This window comes from Macaca fascicularis, chromosome 7 (assembly GCF_037993035.2).
Source record: "Macaca fascicularis isolate 582-1 chromosome 7, T2T-MFA8v1.1".
Classification (NCBI taxonomy): Eukaryota; Metazoa; Chordata; class Mammalia; order Primates; family Cercopithecidae; genus Macaca; species Macaca fascicularis.
The window spans coordinates 34,219,019-34,243,701 of record NC_088381.1 but is presented as its reverse complement, the minus strand read 5'-3'; the positions used below and the strand labels follow the sequence as shown (position 1 = coordinate 34,243,701).

Sequence of the window (24,683 nt, the reverse complement as noted above, 5' to 3'; positions counted from 1 at the left end):
ATTACACATCTTTTCGTGTGCTTACTGGACATTTATATGTCTTCTTTGGAGAAATGTATATTCACGTCCATTGCCTATTTTTAATTAGATTTTGGGATGTTTTTTCCTGTGGAATTGTAGTTCTTTATATATTCTGGATATTAACTTTTTACTGAACATAAGGCTTGCAAACAGTGTTTCATATTCCACAGGTTGCCTTTTCATTCTGTTTTGTCATTAGACGCACAGAAATGTTTAATTTTTATGTAGTTCAATGTGTATTTTTTCTTTTGTTACCAATGCTTTTGGAGTCGCATCCAATGCCATGAAGATTTTCCCCTGTGTTTTCTTCTAAGAGTTTTATAGTTTTAGCTCTTGCGTTTAGGTCTTTGATCCATTTTGAGTTAATTTTTGAATAATGTATAAGGCAAGGATACAACTTTACTCTTTTGCACATGATGAAGATGACTTTTGATAGAAAACTGAGCCCAGAACAGGGAAGCAGTCTGCTCAAAGTAAAGGAGCTAAATAGGGACACAGCAGGAGGAAAACCCAAGCTTCCTGTGCCTTAGTCATAAGTATTCTCTACTCTTCTAGGAAGTAGACACTCTAGGAGAATGTGACCCTGGGCTTTACTGTTCTGTCTCATCAGAAACAACTGGGGAAACAAAATGGGATATTGGAGCTGATGGGTTTCCCTCCAGTGAGGTCAGCCAGTCCAAAGTACAGACCACTGTGCCAGGAGCAGACAACGGGCTTTTCTTAGGTAACAGCATTCTTCTTCAGGACACCTGTGACCACGTGTGAACAGCATCCACAGAAAATCCCCAATGGTCATAACGTCTCTGATGTGCCCATTCAACTTTTTCTGCAAAAACGCTGGCTCTGTGTTCAGCCGCATGGCAATTTGGTAGAATGAAGCTTTCATTCACTGATAGGAGCAGGGAAATGTTAGTGGCCATCCACATCTACACGCTTTGCGCCCAGAGACCAATAAACTTGAGACAATGTATTCTGAAGCATTATCTTGAGTTAATAAAGGAAGGTTTTGGGTTTTGATAAACCTATTGGGCTAAGGCAGGGACTGGCAAATCACAGCCCACTGGCCAATTTTTTTTCCCCCTTTTTTTGAAACAATCTCATTCTGTCACCCAGGCTGGAGTGCAATGGTGCAATCTTGGCTTGCTGCAACCTCTGCCTCCTGGGTTTAAGCGATTCTCGTGCCTCAGCCTCCCGAGTAGCTGAGATTATAGGCACACACCACCACACCTGGCTCATTTTTTGTATTTTTAGTAGAAACGGGGCTTCACCATGTTGCCTAGGCTGGTCTCGAACTCCTGAGCTCAGGCGATCTGCCCGCCTGAGTGCTAGGATTACAAGTGTGAGCCACTGCACCTGGCCAAATAGTTTTATTGGAACAGAGTCATGCTTGTTTATGTATTGTTTATGGCTGCTTTCTCCCTTCAGTGGCAGAGCTGAGTAATTGTGACAGATGTATGGCCCACAAAGCCTAAACTAATTACTGTCTGACCCTCTACAAAAACTGGTTTGCCAACCCCTAGACTAGGGTAACAAGAAAAAGTTGAATGGATGCATCAGAGACTTTGTGACCACTGGGGCTGGCTGGAGTGTCATCTTTACCACAGCAGGAAATGCACTAGTGGCAACTAAAGGAACGTTCTAGCTATTCTGTACTCTCAAACTCCTTCCCTAGTCTCAGCCCAGAGGAGAACTTATTTCTAAGCTGTTGTTGTAAAGTCTCTGAGCACAGAGAAGAGGGTGAGAGCCCCATGGAAGCCAGATCCCAGCCTGTACCACATTCATTGGCCACACTATCAACACATATGAGGGTCAGGGTATAAAGACAAAATGGCAACTTATAAGGGTCTAACCACATGAGATGGAACGTGAGTTGCTGCCTGACATGGTCATTAGCTTCAGCTTTCTTACACGTGTAATTAATAACTCATCACTCTCAAAATTGATATTAATCAGTTTTCACTTCAGTGGGGTTGTGGGCAATTCCCAAACTTCTCAGGCTGATTTAATAGAAATTGCCAGAAAGACAAAGGTCCAAATAAATCTCAGCTGTGCCACTGTGAGCTGGCCTTAGAATAGTGACCCGATTCTGCTCACTTTGATTTCCTCATCCATAAACAGGAGAACAGTTCCTAAAGCTGCTGTGAGAATTCAATATAAGAAGGGACAAAAAACTTCTGGTACCTTCTGCAATGCTACTTTCCTTTCCTTAGTCTACCTGATACCAAACACCAACAGTAGCTTCCCCTCTGGAGACCGAGCCTCCAAAGCCGCGTATCTTGGTGTTTCCTTCTCTTCTCCCCTCACACTCATTGGCTGCAGCACAAACAGCAGGATCCAGTGGGCTCCAAACATGAACAGACAATTGTCTAATGTGTAAGGAATTTTCAAAATACAACTAGTCATTTTTTTCTTTGGGTGAAATGTCTATTCTTTGGAAGATGCCATAGGCTTAGCCCACTGGAGAAGCTCAGCTCCAGGAAGTATGTCCTGAAGCTTTAGGTCATTCCCACCTCTAAGGATCCCTGGAGAAGAGGCCATTTTCAACACTAACCAGCTCTTCTCCAGGGCTGACTCAAACTCCTAGCTTGGTCTCAGAACTGACTGCTTTCCCGAGGCTCACAGACAGCATCTGAGAGCACTAGAATGGCACAGCTCCCAGCTTCTATTTCCTGATCCCACCTTCATCAGCCATTTCTACAAGTCCAGATGCTGAGGCCTTCAGATGAATTGACAAGAGTATTTACCACAGTGTTGTTTATTATAGCAAAATACTGCTGGACATTTATACGCTAGGTACTGGATACATCAATCATGCCCCTACACAGATATTAAGATGTGTGTTAGACCTGCATTCATGGAAGACATTTGCCATACATTTAAGTAAAAACAGCAGCCTTCAAAAATCCTGTGAATATGTTTATTTTTATAAAATACAAGTATTTACTCACATGTGTATATGGGCATAGCGAAAAATGTGAAAATGTAAGAATAGTCGTTTCCTAATGTTATAGATGGATTGTTTCTTTTATGTATTTGTGTGTTTTCTTAAGTATGTAAGACTTACATTTCAAAATTTCTTTTGTAATAGGAAAAATGTATAATGCTACCTCCCATTTGAGGGGAAAAGAGACCAGGTGGTCTCCTTCAACATAGATATATAAACACAGAGAGAAAATAGACCCTGCCCACCAGGGGGTCCTGCCCACCAGGGGTCCTGCCCACCAGGGTTCCTGCCCACCAGGGTTCCTGCCCACCAGGGGGTGTGCTTTGTCATACAAGGAGAGTGACAGCACAAGAGCTAGATGATGAGACTCCAGGTTTTGATTCATTCATTCTTTTCATTATGTTCAAGAATTTTGAGTTTATAGCATCAGACTTGTGGAATACACAAGCTAGAAGGCCCTGCAAAAACCAACAGCACTCAGGTTTTCAGATGGCTGGAGCAGTTGCATGGCTTGCTGGGGTCACAGAGCCAGCCCAGGACTCTTCTTGTCACTCTTGATGGTCTCCTGTCCTGGTCCTTCAACCTTTATCTTTCAAGGACTCTGACTTTGGCCCAACCTCCTGCACCCCCGGCTTCTACTTGGCCTCTTTCTTGTAGCCATCCATACCCTGGAGAAACAAATATGAGTCGATTGTGGGCCACAGGGGACCTGCTGTTACCAAAAGGAAAGGAACTCTGACTGGGACGTAGGAGATCCATGTTCTGCTTTATGGGCTAAGCCCTGCCTGGTGACCTAAAGCTGCCTGAACCCCAGCTTGTTTGTAACAGCAATTAACCAAAACCATTCGACCCAACAAGACCATGGTGAGGATCCAAGCAAATGATATCACTGTGCTTCAAATGAAGTCACATTCTATGACTGTGAGGTATGTTGAGTGTGGTTATTCAATGGATCTTCTCAATATAGTCTAACGTACTTTTTTTTTTTTTTGCCAACAACAAAAAAAGCCACTCATGCCAGATGCTGAAGACTTTAATGCTACGAGAAGAACTATCAATGAACTTTAAGTGTAGAAATTACAACTGATGGAAAGAAAAGCAATCATCAATACAAATTTTACAGCATCTTGAATCTGAAAACATCCTAAGAGCAGTATCTTCCTTGATAAAGGCTGTGTGTGTATACATATATATATATTTACAAGAACTATATGTATATGTATGTGTGTGTGTATTTACATGAACTACCCTTCTCAGAGCTCCTAGAGTGGTTTTTCTGGGTCTGTTATAACCTTTATCACATTCTTGCTTATGTTGTAGTGATATAGAGCAAAAATGTAAATAAGACCTGGCACTTTCCCTCAAGTGAGGAAGCAGTTTGATATAGACATCTCAGGGTAAGATTAGGTTACTGTGGAAGCTCATAGTGGAGGAATTAAAGTAGAATTGGAGACATCAAGGGAGGCTTACTGGAAGGCGTGGTGTCTGAGTTTCAAACTGCAGGTTAGACTGAGCCACACATGAAGAGAAGTTAGAGGATCCAGAATTCAGATATTTTACTATTCAAACTGAGGCTTTCTAGTAACTGAAAGGTTGGGATACATTCTCGAAGCAGAAAACAGCATAAATTATAGCCTGCAAGACTCAGCTACCCTTGGGTGCTATATTTCATGGGCTTTTCACAACTGCTTTCATTTCAGATCCCTCGACTCACACTCTGCCTCACCTTTGAGGTCCAGCGTGTACTAGGGTAACTTGGGAGCATTTTCTCTTACAGAAACAAGAATTGCAGCTCAGGTGGTGGTACACATGCTTAGTTCCTGCCACACCCCTTAAGATGAGTCATCCTGTCTGGACATGAAGAAAGGTCCCTGGGGCTCTACATGCCAAAAGGTACCACTAAGGGCATGTCAGAGGCAGCCGGGCAGGTGCTGACATCTGAGGTGCCTGGCCTGACCTGGAGCTGGCACCTCAGCCCTCCTTTCTCCTTTGCACTTCTGTGCCACCATGGGAAAGTGTATCAGCCAGTGCCCATCCATCGTGGGACATGTGTCCAACATCAAAGCCTCACTGCCCTTCACTGACACAACTTGACGCATTCTGAGGTTATCAGGGATTTGCTAGCCTGTCAGAGCCAGGGAATGGGCAGGCTCTCTGGGGGAGGATGTGCCATCCAGGAGGGACGTCATTTTGATGTACCTGGAAAGATGAGACATAACTGCCAGGTCTTCAGAAAGGCACTCCCATCCCCACCCCACCCCATCACACACAAAGACCCATTTCAAAAAAAAAGCCATGGGGAAGAGGGAGCTAAGAAGTGGAATTCATATTCACAACCTAAAACTCTTGACAGCTGCAGACCCTCACCAATTCTGCCAATACTGCCTCCTCACCAATTCATTTGACAGCCGTGAGGTGGCATCGAACTTCCAGGGTGTGCAAGCGTAGTATTTTGGGTCAGGCAACCCTGGGCTGGAGTCCTGCTCAGCAACCAAGCTGTGCCAGGTTCCAAATGAGAGAAATAGTACCCACCTCAGGGGACTGTCACAAAGTTAATGCAGATAAGGCATTTAAGGCCACCTAACACAGGGTCTGGCACAGAGCAAGCCTGCCACATATGGTAGTTATTATTCTCATAAAATTATAAGTTGCTGGGGGAATTCTGCTAATAAATTATTGACTACTAAGATTAGGGATTTTTTAAGTTATAGTTCTGCCTTCTGTTCTTTAAAACTACCTTTGACGTAAACAGGAATTCTAACAATTTCGAAGCTCAGGTACATGGTTAAATAGGTAACGTATGCATTTCTGCACATTCATGTTTCGGTTTTATTTTCTAAACCCTCCAAACAAACAAACCCATCAAACCTCTCTAAGCTATTATGATGTCCTCCCTCAAAAATAAAACATTAAAATTTTTATTAAAAAGAGATTCATTTTCCTTTCGGGCCACAGAGTGACCCAGCTAGCATCATTGCAAGAGATCACATTTGCAGTAACTGCAATGACAGATGCTGTCAGTGAAACTGAAGAGGCCTCGGGAGTATTGTTGTGGTTTGGCTAAATGATGATCAGATGAAATACCGTTGGTTGAGTCTTACCAAGGATGTCTTCGCATTAGAGCTATTTGCAAAAAAGCGACATGAAGTCAGCGTGGGCTTGCTGTTTTTCTCATGCATGTTTTTCATTTTGATATTATATCATGAACAGCTGTAAGGATAATGTTAATCGTCCCTTCTGGAAACATTAATCACAAGGGTTTATTTATTATTTGGTTTAAGTATTTAAAAGTTAAAACATTTCCAAACTGTCACTATTGAAATATTTCTAATATTGCAAAACAGCAATTATTTCGGAGAGGCTATTCTTAAGATTTCCACTTCAGAAAGAAAATAATCTATGTTCTGTGGGTTTGGTTGAGACTGAAAGGTACCTTGGGAATGGTACTTTTTTTCCTTGTGAACTAAAAATTGGGGCATATAAAAATGGAGCTACAAACTTGGCGATTGGATGGATGATTGACTTCGGAGTTACTGATAAGATAGAAGCTCTATAGGTTTTGCAACACTAGAAGAGTAATGCCTTATAGTCACATACGGCTTTGCAAAGTATATTCTGTTTTTAATCTCAACTTCCCAGTTGTCCTATAAATTAGGCATTTGTAGTACTATAAATTCATTGATACAGAAACTAATAGTTTTTATGGCTTGCACAAGATAAGCCGGTTACAATTTTTTTTTTTTTTTTTTTTTTTTTTTTTTTGAGGCAGAGTTTTGCTCGTTGCCCAGGCTGGAGTGCAATGGCGTCGCCTCAGATCACTGTAACCTCTGCCTCTCGGATTCAAGTGATTCTCCTGTGTCAGCCTCCCAAGTAGCTGGGACTGCAGGCATGTGCCACTACACCTGGCTAATTTTTGTATTTTTAATAGAGATGGGATTTCATCATGTTGACCAGGTTGGTCTCAAACTCCTCACCTCAGGTGATCCACCCACCTTGGCCTCCCAAAGTGCTGGGATTACAGGCATGAGCCACCGTGCCCAGCCCAGCCAGTTAATTTTTGTAAAAAATAATTGATATGCCAGATATTGTGCTGTGTTAGGCAGAGCTTCCACTAAGCCAGACTGTATGAGTTAGGAAGAAGGCAGGCCCAGGCCTCTTGGCGTGGCAAGCGGGGAACAGGCTACATTTCAGCACTCTCACCCCCAATATCCAGGCAGTTCTGTGCAGAGCATAGGCTGTCCAACCACATAAGAAAAGCCCAGTGGAATACAAGCCCAGCTTGGGAATACAGCAATAGACCAAAAAGGGCAGTCTTAGACCTTAGCAGTTCATAATCACCCCATCAGAAAAAAAAAAAAAAAAAAAAAAAATCCCAAAGAACAGAGATACACCCATTTTGGATACCATGGCCAATGCAGTCTCTCCTATGTCTCTCTTTCTGATTGTGTGTGTTTGGGTGCGGGTGGGGAGTTATTGTTTATGTGTGCGTGTTTGTGGCTTATACAACTGAAATTTATTTTCTTACTGTTCTGGAGGCTGGAAGTCCAAGACCACGGTGATGGTTGGTTGTGTTCTTCTCAGGGCCTCTCCCCTTGGCTTATAGATAGTTGTCTTCTGGTGTCTTCACATCGTCTTTCCTCTGTCTCTTGCCCTAATTGTCTCCTTTATTTTTGAATTTTTAACTTTTGTTTTATAATTGACACATAATAATTTTATGTATTTCGGGGCTGCAGTGTGAAATTTCAATACATGCGGACATCGTATAATGATTCAAATCAGAGTAGTATGTCCATCACTTAAAAGTGGTAACTTTTAAGACCCTCTCTTCTAGCTATCAGTCTAGGCTTCTCTCGATTCTGTGGGTTGAGGGGATTTTCTCTGCTTCCCCCCAAGTTCTGGTGAATTTAGGGTGGTATTCTGGTCTTTGAATAGTTTCTAGTGGTACTTTTGTTAGAGGTGGGAGACTGATGGTATTCTACCATTTTGCTGATATCATCCTCTGATTATATTTTCAAATTTGAGTTTCTCATTTATAGTTCAATGAATGAAACCCAACTAGACTGTGAATGTGCAGCGAAGTCTCATTACCACTGCCCAGCTCTTCTTGGTACTCCAGGCCAAGTATCGCCTTTGCTACTTGAAAATGCACCATAGAAGGCAGCTCTCAGTTTCTCAGTTCCAAAGAACCCCTCATCAAATCTTCCTTTCCTCCACAGTAAACTAAAACATGTAGAAAGTGTGAAAAAACAATCTCCTCATCCCATATGGACTTAATAAGAAATTATTTCACGTAAATCTTAAGAGACACATATGGCAAAACAGCCATCACCGTGGTCTTGGACTTCCAGCCTCCAGAACAGTAAGAAAATAAATTTCAGTTGCATAAGCCGCAACTTGTAAAATTTCTCACTACAGAGCAATACTTTCAGAAAATGGAATTTTTTAACGAACGATTTGACTGGACTTCCTAACTGTATCTTTAAAAATGAGATCCCTGGGTGCTGAGAGGCTAGGGTTTTCCCCGAGACACAATAAGGAAATGTAAGAATGCTGAAAGAATTCAAGGCATGACTTGTGGAAACTGGGTTGGGACCATCTCAAAGGAACAATAAAGGATGTTCTGTCCCCAATGACTGTGCTTCTCCTGGTTTGGATTGCTTTGAAGTTCAAATCGGGGGTTGTCCTTGGCAGGGCTCCATTGCATGTACCATTGTTCCCCCCTCCCTGATCACAAGGATGGAGTTATTTGCTCCCCTGCAGCCTAGGAAGAAAGTCATCCCTCCTTCAATGGCACCCTGGTGCTTTGATCTGAGACAGGGTGGCCAGCAAAGCTGGATTTCCAAACTCCAGAGACCCCATTTAGAAGGTGTTTCCATGCTCCCACTACTTGAAGTGCCTTCTCTTCACTTGCTCTGGAAGGCCTGTTCTGCCTCACATGTGGCCTTAAAGTGAAACCAAGTGATAGATGTGAATGGTTCTCAAGTCCAATACAAATGTGTTCAAATACACACTCACCTATTTGGTCACTGGCTCTAACTGGTCCATGGACAGGCTGGAGGTCAGCAAGGTGTGAAGGAAAGAGCTGGGGCCTTAGAGCCAACCTGATTCATCACCTCCCAGAGTCAAGGCCTTGGAAAAGACACCAGTTCTCTGGAGCCTCAGTTTCCTCCAAGGTAGAAGAGAGAAGATAGCACCTTTTTTTTTTTTTTTTTTAAATAACAAAGCCTGCCCTGCATGGTCCTTAGAAGGTTTAAGATCATGACTGTCAGGGTCCAGCCACTTCCCAGCTCAACAATTATTAACTATGGTTATCATCGTCTCAGCTCTTGCTCTGGGATTTTTCTGACAATTTTCTAGTATCTAGGACTGGTTTCTATCAAGAAACAAAGGATTTCCTGTCTGCCCCTTCGTTCTCACCACTGAGCTTCCTCCACAGAGGAGACTTCAGGAACAGGGCCCTTTCTTGGCGCTTTCTTTGTCCCTCCATGTGGTCAGACAGCGCGGGTGCCACCGCAGAGGCAGGTGTCTGGAGTGCGACAGACACAAGCAGAGCAAGTTTCCTCCTTGATCTGAACAACATTCCTCCCACATTTCCCCCCTCCCCACAACCCGCCCTTTTTTCTTGTTTTTTGTTTTTATCTGCAAAGCTGTGAACAGGTTGATTGGTTTGTCTGTTTTTCTAAAGTAAGAGTCTTTAGGGCTGCAGGGGCTGAAAAGGCCTGTTAAGGAGTGTGTGGCCTGAGACAGGCTGCCCCTCCCTGCAGCTGGGCATGGTCTACACAGGCAGCCTGAGCCCCGCTGAGGGCCCTGCACACAAACCCACACTCACACATGAGCTGAGGCTCACTTCTAATTCTTTGACCTCGGTCTTCGCCACCATCTTGCAGTTTGCTGTCCAGGTCTGAGCCCTTCTGTAGGACCCCACCTCTCTCTCTCTCTCCTTCACACTGGCTTACGCACACTCTCCTCTCCTTGGTTCTTCCTCTCCTTTTCCTCCTCACAGCTCTCTGCCTTCTGCTTTTCCTTAGGTCTTTTCTAGGCTCTGTGTCTTCTCTGGGCCTCAGTTTTGCCCTGGCCAAGCCTTTTCCCTGCCCCCAACCCCTTGTTCTCCTACACAATCAAAATTCCAATCCCCTCAAGCTTGGGGCAGTGAGGAGGGGGATGCAGTCCTGAGATCCAAAGCAATTAGGGGGCCCCTTTGGCGTCCAAGAAAGTGCCAATAGCTCAGCTTAAAGCAGGCCTTGGTCTCCAGGCTCCCCCTTTCCCCCTCCTCCCCACCCCTCAGCACTATCAATTAGAAGCAATGCTGAGCTAAATACCACTGTTCAGGGGACAAGGCTAACTGGAAATCATTAGCTTTTTACCTTTTTTTTTTTTTCATAAATCATGGTCCAAATAACCAAATAATGAATCTCTCGTTAAGCAGCATAATCAATCTTCATAACCCACGTAAATACACTCTGGAAAGATTGCCTTTTACTGCTGTTGAAAACCTCAGTTTCATCAAATAAAGGAACAAATTGCCATTCAGGAAATTATTCTTGGGCTAAAATATGCAATCAACACTTAGCTTCCCACCTGCACAGTCCTAGCATGCACGTGGGGTAATGACATTTGACATGGGGCTTGTTACACTCCTGACCCAGGAGAAAGGTTTTCATATTTTTAATTTGTAATGTCTGGCAAGATTCCCAAAGTAATTTTCAATTAAAGTCCCTGGTACTTGTCAAGCTCAAAGACATTGCCCAAAAGATGGAATAACTTCATTAGAGGGAGACACATTCACTTCGTCAAGTATTTCAGCGGAGTGTGCAAATACTATGCTTTTTCTTGTCCAAACTCTATGACTGAACAAAAAAGTCATTTTCTCTCTCTTATCCTCCAAATGGACACAAACTTAAGGGTAAGACACTGTCTATTTCATAATCTGTCAGTGTTATCCCTATCATTTTGAGGGGTGTCTGCTCTTTCTTCCCTATTTTAGCCATATTTGTTCATTCCCTTAGCTGACTCTACCTTCCCCAGATGGTTTAGAAGTAGGCATTTGACCCAGAGTCAGTCAGAGTTCTCCAAAATGTTTCACACTGGATTTAGGAGTATTCATCTCTGCTATGTTGCTGTTAATATTGATTGAGAACTTCCCTGGAAGAAAACCTCTGGAAGGAATAAAGGCTTTATGCAGGGTAGAATCTGGAGTAGAGAGCTCTGAGCACATTTGAATCCTTGTTTTCAGAAACAAGGATCCAAAAATCAGCTTTAGAAAGTCAGAAAGTCAGCTTTACACTGCCCTTTTCACAGCAAGTTATGTGAACCAATACTTGTCTCTTATTTAAGTTTATGCAGATAGATTTTCTGTAATTGCTACAAGTATCCTAATATATAAGCAATGCCAAAATAAGGATGTGTCAGAGTAAAACATTGTAAATATTTAAAAAGATATTCTAGGTATTTTGTTTTACTGATTCAATCAACAACAATATGTCTTCTGGGGGCCAGACAATTGAGGTACAAAGATAATATGGTTATAGACTCAAGGGGCTCACAGATTGGTAAGAAATACAGAAACATTAGTCCCATTGTTATAGCATAAGTTCATAGGATCATATAAAATGCAATGAGTGATTAGCTGCACCTAGGGCATTCTGGAGGGCTTCATGTAAGACAGAATTTGCTAAGTCTTAGGGTAAATACAATCGCAATAGGTACAAAATGGTGTAAGATGTTTCAGGTGTACAGAGCATGTGCTAAGTATCAGAGGCCCAGACACACGTGGCATTTCTTCGGAGCATCCAATATTTCAATGTGGATATAGCTCTGGTACCTGGAGGAGAGGAGAAAGGTGATAAGAGATGAACAAGAGAAGGTAGATTGGGAGCAGATGATTGAGAGCATCAGGAAAAGTAGCTAATGCATGCTGGGCTTAATACCTAGGTGATGGGTTCATAGGTGCAGCAAACCACCGTGGCACATACTTACTTATGCAACAAACCTGCACATACTGCACATGTATCCCAGAACTTTAAAAAAAAAGTTAAGTCATCTCTTGGCAAGAAGCAACAGGTCTGTGTTTTAGAATTTACATTTTAAGAGTAGTCAAGCAAGTGAATGGATTATAGAAAAATGACTAGACTAGAAACAAGATGGCCAATGAAGAGATTCTTGTTGTAATCCAATCAAACATTGAGAAGGGCATGAAATAGGGCCGTGGACATGGCAATGAATGAGAAATAATGCATTTGAAAAAGATTTCAGAGGCAGAATCACCAGAACGTGGCCATAATAGAAAGGGCAGAGTGGCAAGTAGAGAACAGTGAGGAGAGTCTCCGAATTTCTAGCTTGAGTGGCTGAGTGGGTAGTGATGCTGATAATTGGAAAGAGTAATATGGGAAAGAAAACAAATCTGGGTGTAGAATTAGGAGTCAGGAAATTGGGTCTGATCTAAAATCTTCCATCAACCAAGTACCTGGCCTTGGATGCATTGGTTAACTCAAGTTTTCTTAACTCTCAATTGAAAAGACTAGGAAACTTCATCCCTATGTTCCTTTGTAACTTGAACAGTCTGTGGATCAGAAGACAGTATGAACAAGACAGGTCTGACAAAGTCTAAGAGTCAAAAGCACAAAGTTAAGCAGGGCGTGACTGAAAGCCCTGAAATGAGCTGCAAACTCATGGGCAAACGGTCCCATTTATCTTGCTGCACCCAGAGGCAATACCCCAGAGTAAAGGGCACCTGGGTTTTGGGACAGTGTGCTGTGTCTTCCTAGGAGCACGCATCATAGAATTTCATATTTGCGTTCCTTATAGCTTGAAGGTTGGTAAGGAACCACCCTCCTCTGTAGATCTGATGTATGCCTAAGATGGTGATGCAGAGAACTGGGGAAACAAGACCCTATTTGGTAAAGGACGGTGGAACAATTGACTATCCACGGGGGAAAACGCAAAATTAACTCCACACCTTACACCAGATACAAAACCAATTTCAGATGGACCAAGGACCTGACTGTGAAAAGCAAGACTTTTAGGATCAAATATAGAGTATCTTTATAACCTTAGGACAGGGATAGACTTTAACATTTTAAATAATTTTAGACTTATAGAGGGGTTGCAAAAATGGTACAAAGAGTTCCTTTGTATTCTTCACCTGCTTCCTTTTAAGGTAACATCTTATGTGGTGCCGTTGTATAATTATGAAAACTAAGAACATTGGCACAATACTATTATCTATAGACTTTATTAAAGAATTTGAAGACATACAAAAAATCCTCTAAACATAAAAATGATAAATTCAACCATATTAAAACTAAGAATTTCCATGTGAAGGATACCATAAAGAAAGGTAAAAGAAAGGCAGGAAGACCATTTAAGCCCCTGAGTTTGAGACCAGCCTAGGTAACACAGCAGGACTTTGACTCTACAAAAAGTTGTTTAAAAAAAAATTAGCCAGGCATGGTGTCTTCTTCCTGTAGTCCTATCTACTCTGGAGGCTAAAGCACCAGGATCAAATGAACCCAGGAGTTCGAGGCTGCAGTTAACTGTGATCGCACCACTGTACTCCAGCCTGAGCAACAGAATGAGATCCTGTCTCAAAAATAATTTAAGGTAAAAGAGAAAAAACAAATTGAATGTGAATATTTGCAACACATATAAGAAATGAAGGTTTGAATGAGAACAAAAGAAGGGGAAGAAGAACTCCTACAAATTAATAAGAAAGCCAACAACCCAAAAAAAACCATGCAGAAGATACAAATAGGCATTTCACAGAAAGAGGGATATATGTGAATAGCCAATAAACATAAGATTGATTAACCTAATAAATGTCAGGAAAGTGCAAACTAAGACCTGGAGATAACAACAGCAAGTCATTTAGAAGACGTACATCAAAATACATAGCTGGGGAGAGTGTAAATTGATACCACCCCTTTAGAAGGATGTGGTATCAGCAGGTAAAGTTGGCCAATCCTGTGCCAGACCGTTGTCCTGAAAGTGAGGTTTGTGAGTTCACAGCATTGCTGTCCCTTCCAGGACTCCTGCCAAACTGAACCAGAATCTGCATATTAATGAGATCCCCAGCTGATCCATATAGACACTAAAGTTTGAGAAGCCCTGGTCTAGAGAAATGCTTGCTCACATACAGCAGGAGATGTGTAAGAGCATGTTCATGGCCCTGTGCACAATGACTAAAAAGCAAGAATAGCACAAATGCCCACTGACTGTAAATGGGTAAATAAATTGTATATAGTTACACAATGGAGTATCATCCAGCCCTGAAAATGAGTCAATTCCTCTTGGGTGTTTTAAGGATGAACCACAGCAACAAAATACCACGGAAAGTAAAAAGCCATGAAGGATCACATGCAGCATGCTACCATTGTAGTATAGTGCAAACACAGGGAAAACAAAATAACATTGTTCAAGAATCCATCCAAAAAGTTTTTTTCTCAAATGGGAAGACAGTTATCAATAAAACACCAGACATTGCTGACTCTGGCGGCAAAGTGCAGGGATGAAGAGGTGCTACGTGCAACGGCTGTGGGCAGTCAAGCTCTTGGGTAGCAGAGGCAAGCTCACAGGTGTTTGATTACTGTGCTTGTCAATGTATATATTAATATTATTTCTATTCTCATGGTATAATATTACTTAATTTAAAAATCATTAAAAAATAAAAAAACTCCCAATGTTCCAGCATTCACAGCAGCCAAAATTATTGATTTGGGCATTAAGCGCTTTGAGTCTAACACAAAGGGGAAGAGGAAGAGATGAAACAAAGAGTAAACTAGTGGTAATAACAGTGAAGGCAGAGACACATTGTTAGAGACACAGAACTGCTGTGAAAGGGCTGAGAGCCTAGGCCATCGACACAAGGCCAGGGTCCACCAATAGAGCAAAAGCCAGTGTGAGGCTCAAAAGGATGGCCCTACATTTGGGAATAATTAGATGACACAGGGTGAAAGAGTCACGTAATGACACACAGCAGGAGAATAAGGCATGTGTAGTGAGAGCAGAGATTCTCAAACTTGGTAGCCCATTAGAATCATTTGGGGTAGTTTTAAAAAATTCAGCCTCCTAGGTTCTACCCCAGAGATTCAAATTTAATTGATATGGGATGCAAATTTAATTGATATGGGATGTTATATTGGGAGTTTTAAAAGCCCCCTCAGATGATTCTAATGTGCCACAAATTTCCTTATTATTTTTAAGACAGCACCTTTCAAAAGCACCTATGTAGGGTTACATAGTTAGTAGGTCATAATGCCTGAGGTGAGTCCCTAAAAGTGTGGGATATAACCTGAATAGATTGCATAAGCAAGCACGAAAACACAGAACAGAATAGCAGTAGGTGTGCCAGCCCAGGACATGAGGACACAATGCAGTTATTAAGGTGTCCCCAGGAGTAACAACATCCCCCTTTTGATCAATAGCTATTTAACAAGAGGATTTCCCAGCAGTGGCACTACTGACTTTTTGGGCCACATAATTTTTTTATTGTGGGGGCAATCCTATGCATGGTCAGATGTTTAGAAGAATCCCTGGGCCCTCACCCACTGGACACCTATAGTACCTTCCCAGCTGTGACAACCCAAAATGTCTCCAGACACCGACAGATCTGTTGCCCAAGCAGGCATCCAATTGGATTATTGTACCATCTCCCCTTGCAGTCTGAGCTCATCTTCAGATGTGTTATTTTCTTGCAGCCCCTCACACTCAGAGGCCAGGAGAGCAGGGGGAGGGGATAAAAACCACAGTATCCTCCCTAAGCTAGTGAGTCACAATTAGTGTCCCCTAAGCTAGTGAGAAGGGACTGGTTGATTGTGATAGGCTGGCCCAGGCCCTTCTCAGTAAGACCTAGGGGGTGGTTTGGCCATAGTTTGAGGGCTTTCATTTGGGAGATAGTAATGCCTCTTTGCCTTCAGTTTGGGGCCTTGGTGACTATTTCTAAAGAAACAAGGAAAGTACATCTCAATATCCTGTTACCAAGGTAGTTTTTAAAGTATGTTCAAGGTCCTTACACCAGGCAAGTTTGAGCAGGGGCGTTGCACAAGTTAGCCTGATATATTAACCTGTCTGCAAAGGAGTCTGTGTGCTTCTAATTGTTGTAAAATAAACACAGGGCTCTGAACTTGGGGGTGGCTGGGCTTTGTCAGGACCCAGGCTGATCTTACCCATGTTGCCCTCAGCTCTGAAAAATTAGCAGAAGGCCTAGAATATGAAACTTTGCCTTTAGCAGAAAAACACAGTAAATTTCAATTTGAAGACCTTTCCCAAATTCAATAGCAAAACTATTTATTGTGTTGCCTGGGAACAGCAGAGAAGCTGGGTCCCTTGGCCTCTAACTTCTTCTGTTTTCACATTCATCCACAGATGAAGCAATTCCCATTGACAGGAAGGCTGTAGGCAATGGCAAATATGAAGAGAGTTCAGGAGAAGTGAGGTGCATTGGCAAAAGGAGGGAGAAGTCGGCGCAAGCCAGAGCATCTGGGGTTGGGGGAACTGCTGGGGTGAAGGTATGAGCTGGGCTCTGGAGGACCAGTGAGAGTTGGAAGGGATGAGCAGAGTAAAGAAGGCATTCTGGGGAAGGCTGGGGGAGCTTTGTTTCAAAACTTCAGTTGCTCCAAAAATGTCCACTGTAGGTAGTTGGGTTTTTTTTTTTTTTGATCCAAGATCCAGTTAAGATGCACATATTGTATTGGGTTCTCACATCTCTTAACTCTCCATTAATCTAGATCAGCCTCCTCATCTGGCAGGCATTTCTAAGAGAACTTAAGTTTAACTGGTAGAAGTCTGGGCCTATTGGGTGAATACGGTTAAGAGATGTCAAGTGACAAGGCGGCTATTCAGATATATTGGAGAACCTGCTGGGGTATCTGAAAGGCTCTAAATCCTAAGTCAGCATCCACCTTGCAGAAGAGTTTTAGAACGTGTAGAACAAAAAGAACATAGAGATCATCTGGTCTAACGCCTTGAATTTACAAAAGAGCAGCCTTTGGAACAAGATGGGAAGTCAATGATTTTACAGATGAGAAAACAGATTCCTGGAGACAACACAACCTGCATATTAGCACTTCCCTAAAAGAAGGCAGAGCCTGTATTAAAACCTTTTCCTCTCCTTAGCTCCATCTCCCGACTCCCATCGAGAGCTCTCCTCAGGCACCGTGGTGGATTCAGGCACCGTGCAGGGAGAAAATATGAGTCCCTGCCACGGCTTCACAGCAGGACCAACATGGCGGATGGGGACTCAGAAGAAACTCACTCCCTTCGGGGCCAAGCCGGGTGGATAACAGCCGATGAGGCTGCTGCAGCTGCCTGAGGGCTCCCATGAGGACCAAGGGCTGCGCCAGAAAAGCTTCTGAGGCGTCCCACATACCAGGCCATATACACATGGCCTGCAGTTTCTGTTGGCAGGCTGCACTACTCCAAATCTCAGATAATTGACTTTGGACAGAGATTTATGTGGATTTTTTTTTTTTCTCTTGCCCAGAAAGGCAATCAGGTCCCAAGGAAAGAAGAGCTCCAGTCAGCTGCAGACCATACAATCCTTATTGGCCTCAAAGAACAGAACATTTCTCAGAAATATCACTGGGGGCCTGGCCACAGCAATATTACAAAGCAGGCTCCTCCACTGTCTTTCATGCCTTTTTTCTATCTGGCCTCTCTTTGCAAATGCCTGCCACTGCCCAAGATATCCAGAGTTTGTCTTCCGCCAGGGCCTCTCCGAGGAGAGTGACAAAGCTACTAAATGATCTTTCGCTTTTCTCCCATCTGACTCCCATTGGCTCAATTTTCTGCTCTCTCAAAATTGTTTTAGAGAGGGGTGTTGGGAACGAATTCAGGTGTGAGTAAGTGACTGGCAGGGTGATTGGTATTTTTGAAGAAAACCTCAGAGAAACAAGGCCTTTGAACTTAAAGGCACTTGAGAAATGATCCAGCTTAGAGCCAGGCAGACTCTGTTCTTCAAAGCCCGCGAGTCCTTCAGATGTGCTCCCAAGGCTGCCACCAGGCTCAGAGGGCTCTCAGGTGGTCGGGGAGTTATGTATCAAGGTTCCAACTATGATTTCTTTTCAGGGCATTTTTACTTTTCAAATAAAAGATTAAAAACCAGTGATCGATGCTATAATATGAATGAACCTGGAAGAAGCCACACCCAGTAGACCACACGCCATTATTCCATGTATATGAAATGTCTGGAATAGGCAAATACATAGACACAGAAAGTAGATTGGTGGTTGGCACGGGTCAGGGGGAACGTGGAATTCCGAGTGACTGGTAATGGATACAGGGTTTCTTTTAGAGTTTATAGAAATGTATTAGGATTGGATAGTAGTGATAGTTGCAGAACCTTGAAAACATACTAAAAAACTTTAAATTGTATACTTTAAAAGGGTGAATTTTATAGTATGTGAATTCATCTCAATTTAAAAAAAAAAATCAGTGACCTAATCCACTCCTTCCCCTTTAGGCTGAGAAAACAGGTCTCAGAAAGATGAGAAAGATGAAGAGACCTAGTTAAGATGTGCGCACCTGAAAGGAGCAAAGCCCAAAGTCAAATGTGTCCCTAATAAAATCCCAGGCTTCACGGGCAAATTTCAAGCAGCAGGTAAAGAAGGTGCCTGTATCCCTCGAAAGCACATGAAAGAACCAGCAACTTGGACTGCCTCCATGGAAGGCCAGCCCTCAACAGGCAGAACAATGGCTCTACCCCATGTCCCTCCTGTATAGTAGCTGCACCTGACAAAGATAACGTGACTGGTGCATACCCTGAGAATGATCCTGTACAGCAGATACACCTGCATGTATGTTCAGAGTTCTGAGCTAAGGAATCCAGGAGAGAACCATACCTCATCTATGTTAACACTTGAGCTTGTCCCATCCCATGGGGCAAAGGCCACACAGGGGATCAATGCCCTTTTAGGGTACATGAAAGTTGCCAGGTGGAGGTTGTTAGGGTGGAGGGTGTTAAGTGAAAATGCTACATTAACTGCATGGCTTTTACAAGAAGTTGTGGTTTTCCTGCCCAGCCCACAGCCACTGAACTCTGCCCCCTGTGTTTAGCCTCCCATAAAACCCCATGTCTCATTTGCTAGCTCTGGGCCTCTTGAGCCTGGTGCCTTCCCCCACTGGAGTTGATAGGGATTTGGCACATCTGCCTCCTATAATTTTACTCATGAAATAGAAAGAAATTGCTGTAGTGGCTCACAGACTCCCTAAAACAGACTATGCCCCCTTGCAAGTGATTGTACAGGTTTGTGCCCAGCTGGAGGAGCAAGTGGTGGCCTGTGCTCCCTTCACCAAGCCTTGGCCTAACTGCAGAACTCTCCCCTGCTGTGTAGTTGGGCTCCTTCCCTAGGAAGTGGGGTAGATAATGCCTTTGGAGAACTGAAGAAGTTAACAGATACACAGTTCCCATGCAGGCATTAGTATTTTTATTACCATGAGGAGATGCTTCAAAAGGGCCTCAGTGCCCAAGGACCGTGTTCTATTTTTACAGCAACCACCTCTCAGGTAGAGATTCAGAACTGCATGTTAGAAATGTCCCAGATCCATGTCTACAACAGAAGGGGCTGGGGACAGCAGAACTTTCATAGAATATCGTAACTTGTCTCAGGATATAAAAGTTACATTTTTCAACACGGAATCAAACCTCTCTTCCCCATCTTTCTGCCTCAGTTTTTTAAGGCTGTGGCAGAAGAACTGAGGCAAAAGGCAAAGTCCGACAATCCAGATTCCGTAAGTGAACCGGAGGGTCTAGAGACGGTGCAGTGATGGGGTGTGGGGGGACCTTGAACCCAGCGCTGCCAGCTCCCCTGGCAACACACATATGTCCTGGTGCTAACAGGGAAGGCTGGCCTCATAAAGCAGCACCAAGAGAACTGAAAACATTGAGCCAGGCCAAGTCAGCACTGCTCTGCGGCTCAACAAGCAAGGCTTGGGGCCCCAGAGGCCCATGTAGGCGGGGAGGGCAGCCACGCTGGCCTGTCTCAGGCAGCAGAAACCAGGCTGCAGAGTAGAACCAAGAGTGACAAAAGCCAGCAGTGAGTGGCAGCCTTTACTGATTCAGGAGGGCAGGTAAGACGAAGTGCCCTACTGAGAAAGAAGCTGCAAGGTTAGGGGATCTGCAACACGTTGCAAGAAATTGTATTCCTTGGATGTTGTCGAGAGGAACTGGGTGAAACAGTAACACTAGGCCTGCTTTGGGATCCAGGTGACAAACAGCACACAGCAGGAGAGGTCTCTTGTCCCTCCACTTAGGCACCCAAGCCCCTGAGAGGAGTGGCTGTGGGAGCAGAATCCACTCTGGGCACAGAGGCTGGTGTTGCCACCTGCACAGACCAAGTCAGGGCAGGGGAGGGAAGAACATGGCAGGAGCCACCTGGGGACCACAGACGACAGGCTGGTTCGTGGCCATATGAGAGATTTCTCTCAGTAAAGTCAGAAATATGTGGAGAGACTTTGTAGGGGACTGGAAGACTTGAGTATGTGAGGGAATGAGAAAAGGAACTTCATTATTGACATTCATGTCACTTACTCTGTCCTCAGACTGGTGGTGCCCAGGAGAGGTATTATATCACATGTGTGCTCTGAAGGTGCCCCAGTGTTGCTCTTCAGGGAAAAGTATCCCATAAATGTGAGAGAATAGTTTGGTAAAATTAAGTTCCTTGAGCAAACGAAAATCCAAAGGCAGGATGATTTAATTCAGTTTGAAAGGACCATGATGAATAACAGGGAGAAAATCATTCTCCAGAGAGATTCTTCTGAGAAATGGCTCCAAAGCACAAAGCTAGGAGTGTGTTTTGTGGGAAGAGAACCATTGGGAGAAACAGTGGGGAACTGTACTTTTTTTTTTTTTTTTTTTTTGAGACAGGATCTCACTGTCTCCCAGGTTGGAGTTCAATGGTGCGACCTCAGCTCACCACAACCTCTGCCTCCTGGGTTCAACAATCTTCCCACCTCAGCCTCCGAGGTAGCTGAGACTACAGGCATGCAACACCATGCCCAGGTATTTTTTGTATTTTTACTAGCCATAGCATTTCACCATGTTGGCCAGGCTGGTCTCAAACTCCTGACCTGAGGTGATCTGCCCACCTCAGCCTCCCAGACTGCTGGGATTACAGGCATGAGCCACCGTGCCCAGCTGGGAACTCTACATTTTCTAAAGTAGTTGCATGCGACCCTGCATCCCTGCCATAGCCACTAGGGCCAAAGATGTTCAGCCCATCTAGCACTAGGGTAGCTGATCCATGAGCCAATCAGACTCATGAGCTGTGGCCCAACTTGAAACATTTTCAAGAGCAACCATATCACAAATAGCGCAAATAAAGAACAAGCCATTTGGCAGGGGAGATACATATTGTGAGTCCCAAGATTGTGCAAGAAAAAACTGTTCCTCTCCCCATATTCTCCTCACTCCCATCCAAGACAAGGAGAGACCAATCTGCTCGAACCAGACTCCAGGACCCTGATTCGACTCTGTTTCCCAGGACCTCATCTATGGGACCAAGGGTTTGTACTTGACACAGCTCATCTTCTATTGCACCCAGTTAAAGTTAACCAACGCCTCTTCCCAGAGTGTGGAGAAGTCTGTTTGATCTTTCTCTATTTTGCTTGAAGCATTCTTACCCTTTTGACCTCCACTCTGTACTCCTAATAACTTACAAAGATTAGTGTATTCAAATTCTTCTGAATTATGAAAAGCAATAAAGTTTGGTGACTACTACTGTTTTTATTCATCATCCTCTTCATGATCATTATTATAGTCTTTAAGTATACCGAAAGTCCCAAATGAAATTTTTACTTCATGAGTTAGTTCTGCATGAAAGAGAATACCAAGATCAGAAGGAATTGGGACATTCTGTTCTTTCTAGAGAAGGATGAAAGCCAACACTTCTGTGAATCATCAGTACCCACTGGTGCCTATTATGTTGTTCCTACAAGATCTTGAAGGGCCTCTGAATCACCAAAGCAACCTGAGAATGTGCCTAGGCTACTTGTTTAGCACTAAGTGTATTCCCTTGTATTTGAATTATTTGTAAATTTGTGATCTGCCCGTGGGGATTTGGTTATTAGCGGAACGTCCACTCCTTTAGCCCACTCAGCCACACACACTTTGATTTTGACCCAGACTACCTGAGCTTTCATGTCCAGCTCCAGAGTTCTCCCTGTGCCTGCCCCTACCACAAGATCCAAGGGTAGGTCCTCCCAACAGCATTCCTCAGTATGGAAATTGTATCAGAGCAAAAGCACTCTGGTGGGTCATTTTGATATAAGCCAGTGCCCTCAGGAAAATCAGGGCAACAGCCACAGCACATGGGGTTCTCAGCCCAGCTGCTGCAGACTCTCCCAGAGGCCCATCTCTGTGCACTTGCCTGGGCTCACCATCATGCTTGGAAGCACACACGATTACAATCACCCTTCAAGAGTCTGTTACTTTACATTTATTTTTTATTTTTTAACTTTTTAATTTGAAGTAGACTTCCAAAAAGTTTGCTAAGATAGTACCAAAAATTCCCAAACACACTTCAACTCCAGTTACCCACATGCAAACATCTTATATACCCATAGTACAATCATCAAAATTAGAAAATTAACATGGCTGCAATACTTATCTGAACTATAGACCTTACACAAACGTCATCCATTCTCCTACTAATTGTCTCTTTCTGGCCCAGGATCCAATCCCAGGTCCCATTTTGCATTTAGTTGTCATGTTTCCTTAAGTCCATTAGAGCCTATATTTGCTTCCTCAGTTACTTGCTCTGTGGCCCCAAGAAAAGTGAGTATTTTGTCCCTCGGGGGGAATCAGCAGCCAGAAGCAGCCCATTCTCAGTGCTGGACGGGAGAAGAGACCTGAGTAGGTAATTGGTATTTAGGACACTCTTCCTTACAGAAACAAGAAGGTTGGTTTCCACCTCCCCACTCCCCAGCCCTGACCATATGGGCAGTAAGACACACATCAAGGGGCCCTAGAGTATGCCAGAACTAAGGAGAAACGTTAGAGTACTCATCCTCCTGTGCTGTTCAGAGTTCTCACAGGCTACATGGCTAATTCTTTATGTCAAAAAAAAAATTGGATTTTTCACAGAGAAAAAAAGGCTTGGGGGTTCTCCATCTAGATACGTTCTCTGAACTTGCATTTAGAGTTGTAGCATTTTTGAGTTTGATATTTTAAAGGATAACTCACTCTTCAGATTACGAATTTGAAGCTCAAAAGATGTGACAGATAAAAGTAATGGCACTCCCAAAAATGCCCATGTCCTAATCACCAGTCCCTGGCAAGTATGTTCTCTTACACAGCAAAACGAACTTCACAGATGTGATTAAACTAAGGATCTTGAGATGGATACACGTCATACAAAATTTAACTGTTCAAGCCCAAACCCTTAAGGTGACTATGTTTGGAGATAGAACCCTTCAGGAGATAATTAAGGTTAAATGAGGTCTTAAGGGTGGGGCCCTAATCCAATATGACTGGTGTCCTTATAAGGAGGAGACTGCAGGGGTGTCTGCACGTGAGGACACAGTGAGACAGCACAGTCATGCACAGGCCTAGGAGAGAGGCCTCAGGAGAAACCAACTCTGCCAGTATCTTGGTCTTCAACTTCCAGCCTCCAGAAGTGTGAGAGAAGAAATTTCTGTTGTTTAAAACATCTAGTCCATGATATTTTATTATGGCAGCCCTAGCAGACTAAAATAGATTATCCCGAATTATTCAAATGGGCCTAATGGAATCCCAAGGGTCCATATAAGAGAAAGTCATGAGGATCAGAGTAGCAGAGAGATCTGTAGATGCCACCTGGCTTTCAAGATGAAGAAAAGGGCCATAAGATAAGGAATGCTGGTGGCTTCTATACACTGTAAAAGGCATGGAACAGATTCCCCCTGAGAGCCTCCAGTAGGCATGCAGCCCTTGATTTTAGCCAACACTTTGATGTTAGCCTTATAACACCTGATTTAGACTTCTGAGCTCTAGAACTGAAAGATAGTAAATTTGTGTTATTTTAAGCCACTAAGACTATGGTAATTTGTGACAGCAACAATATAAAATGAATACATAGGTAGTTAATGTTCCAGGCAAGCTGGAAATTCACATTATCAGGAGTCTCTCAAAGAGGCGAAAAGGAATTGTATATGCAGCTGCAGGTGGAGAAAGGCTAACATGCGACTTTCACATAGTTTTCTACTCTTTCAACAGATACTTTAATTCTTACTGTTCTAAATGAACCAATATTCTCTTCCTTTAGCAATGCTGTTTAACCAACAGACTGCTTTTTCCTCCACCACAATCAGAAGATAATCATATGTCAAAGCTATGCTTTCCACAACACATATACACAATCTTCTGGATGCATTAGAAACCATTTTAGTTATTGTTAATAGGCAACATGGCATAGTGGTTAAATGCCATATTCTGGAGCCAGACTGCATGAATTCAAATCCCAGCTCTGTCTCTTACTAGCTGACCTTGTACCTCAGTTCTCATCTATAAAATGGGGAGAATAGGACTGATCATACATGTCTGTCGACAGTAGTAAATGTTGGCAAACCATTTATTATTTACTTAATTTCAGAAACAGAGTCTCACTCTGTTTCCCAGACTGGAGTGCAGTGGCAAAATCATATAGCTGACTGCAGCCTCGAATTCCTGGGATTGAGAGATCCTCTCATCTCAGCCTCCCAAGTAGCCAAGATTACAGCCACAAGTCACTGTACCCGGCTTGGCAAAACA

At 43.3% G+C, this 24,683-nt stretch overlaps 1 long non-coding RNA gene across 1 annotated transcript in view; it reads right to left on the bottom strand.

Annotated features, from left to right (window-relative positions):
* Nucleotides 1-271: 271 nt before the first annotated feature.
* LOC135971809 (uncharacterized) overlaps nt 272-24,683 on the bottom strand; it is a 53,911-nt gene continuing 29,499 nt past the window's right edge. The window contains exon 3 of the long non-coding RNA XR_010588076.2: nt 272-3,633. This is a non-coding gene — a long non-coding RNA (uncharacterized lncRNA). The remainder of the gene's footprint in view (nt 3,634-24,683) is intronic.